The sequence below is a fragment of the Schistocerca nitens genome, chromosome 7 (genome assembly GCF_023898315.1).
Source record: "Schistocerca nitens isolate TAMUIC-IGC-003100 chromosome 7, iqSchNite1.1, whole genome shotgun sequence".
NCBI classification, from domain to species: Eukaryota; Metazoa; Arthropoda; class Insecta; order Orthoptera; family Acrididae; genus Schistocerca; species Schistocerca nitens.
The window spans coordinates 307,030,630-307,032,588 of NC_064620.1; the positions used below are offsets into that span (position 1 = coordinate 307,030,630).

The window sequence follows — 1,959 nt, forward strand, 5'->3', positions numbered from 1 at the left end:
AGCCCAAAGTTATTCAGAGTCACCAAGGCAAACGGACCGGACGAGCCGACCGATTGGTTTTGATCTAATAAAAGCGTCCCTTCCATCTCTGGTCGGGACTCTGTTTGCATGTATTAGCTCTAGAATTACCACAGTTATCCAAGTAACGTGGGTACGATCTAAGGAACCATAACTGATTTAATGAGCCATTCGCGGTTTCACCTTAATGCGGCTTGTACTGAGACATGCATGGCTTAATCTTTGAGACAAGCATATGACTACTGGCAGGATCAACCAGGGAGCTGCGTCAACTAGAGCTGAGCAGCCGGCCGCCCGGGAGTGTGTCCCGGGGGCCCGCGCGAACACGCAAGCGTCCGCTCAATTATTCTGCAAACAGGAGGAGGCTGGGCTCCCCTGCACGATACACCTCGAAACCCTCTCAGGTCCCGGCGGCGCGCAGCGCCGTCCTAAGTACTTGGTCGGGTTCGAGAGAGGCGCAATCGCCCGGAGATAGGCGAGTAGACGCTTTCAGTGCGACCACCCGTGCTCCCAACTGAGCTTGCCGCTGCCGACAGAGGCCCGGGAGCGTGCTGTCGTGGTGTTGCCGGCGGGAGACAACACGCGGCCACAAACAGTGACCGGGCAGCTCCAACGCCAGCGCCACAGAGGGGCAGAGCCCCACTTGGGTGCCAAAGCGAACTCTCCCAGCACAGCGCACGCGCCAACACATCCGCACAGCTGCGATACAAACCACCTGCGAGAACCGCGGGGGCGACCGACCAGCAGACGGCGTCGCGGCGCCGAGTGCCGGGCGGCGGCGCATCCTCAACGCACACAGTCCTCAATCGGACCAGCACACTGCAGATGTCCACCGCGCTTCGCACCGGGCCCGGGAGGACCCACTTTGGCCGCACGGCGCCGCGCGCTGGGTGCGCCGGCACGCAGATGCGCCGCCTGCCGCGTCCGTCAGCCGGCGCGCCTGCCACTGGGCGCCCCCACCAGCCGGCTGCCGCGCGTGCGCCCACGCAGCGCGCGGCCAGCACGCCGGGCGCCCCCCCCTCACCGGCCGGGGACGGTCCCACCCAGCCACCGCCGCGTATCGCTTCATACCCACATGCCCACTCACGTTCGTGGGTATGACGGGTGTCGCTGAAGCAACCGGTTAATACCTGTACCGATCGTCGATATCAACGATTCACCTCCAGCGCGAACAACCGCGCAACAACGGATTTCCAGTTCATTTGCGTAACTTGGGCAGCAAACGTAGACATCCATCTACATTTGCGACTTCTACGAGTCTTGCATGCCTGGATGTTGTGTGTCACGACGCACTCCATCAGCATACATACACGCTGCGACGTGTGCACGAAAGAACACGTGGAAGGTGGCCAGCGTACGTATACGAATGCCATTGCACAGCTGCGAAGCGCATTCAACACGCGAACTCCTGACCGACGAGCTAGAGGTGACAGGAGGGGAGGGGGGGGCGGGGGCGATATACGTCCTATTGCAGTACACAATACAGTGGATAGCGGGACCATGTGGAAAGTAAGCAACACTCGCAAGATGTGAGGGTACGCACCGTAAAATGAATCAATACGCAGAACACCACAGTGTGCGCGAAGTGAACTATGTTGAGATGGTTGCAATTAGGCAACGCTACACGAATTCCTAGAGTCATATAACTAACAATTACAGGGCAGGTTAGGGCGCAACGTAGGTTAGGTTAGGGCGCAACGTGGGTTAGGTTAGGGCCCAACGTGGGTTAGGTTAGGGCCCAACGTGGGTTAGGTTAGGGCCCAACGTGGGTTAGGTTAGGGCCCAACGTGGGTTAGGTTAGGGCCCAACGTGGGTTAGGTTAAGGCGCAACTTGGGTTAGGTTAAGGCGCAACTTGGGTTAGGTTAGGGCGCAACTTGGGTTAGGTTAGGGCGCAACTTGGGTTAGGTTAGGGCGCAACTTGGGTTAGGTTAGGGCGCAAC

The 1,959-nt window shown here is 59.3% G+C and overlaps 1 non-coding gene across 1 annotated transcript in view; it reads right to left on the bottom strand.

Annotated features, from left to right (window-relative positions):
- LOC126197064 (small subunit ribosomal RNA) overlaps positions 1-280 on the bottom strand; it is a 1,909-nt gene extending 1,629 nt beyond the window's left edge. Inside the window, exon 1 of the ribosomal RNA XR_007539469.1 lies at positions 1-280. This exon is cut by the window's left edge and continues 1,629 nt beyond it. This is a non-coding gene — a ribosomal RNA (small subunit ribosomal RNA).
- Positions 281-1,959: the final 1,679 nt, after the last annotated feature.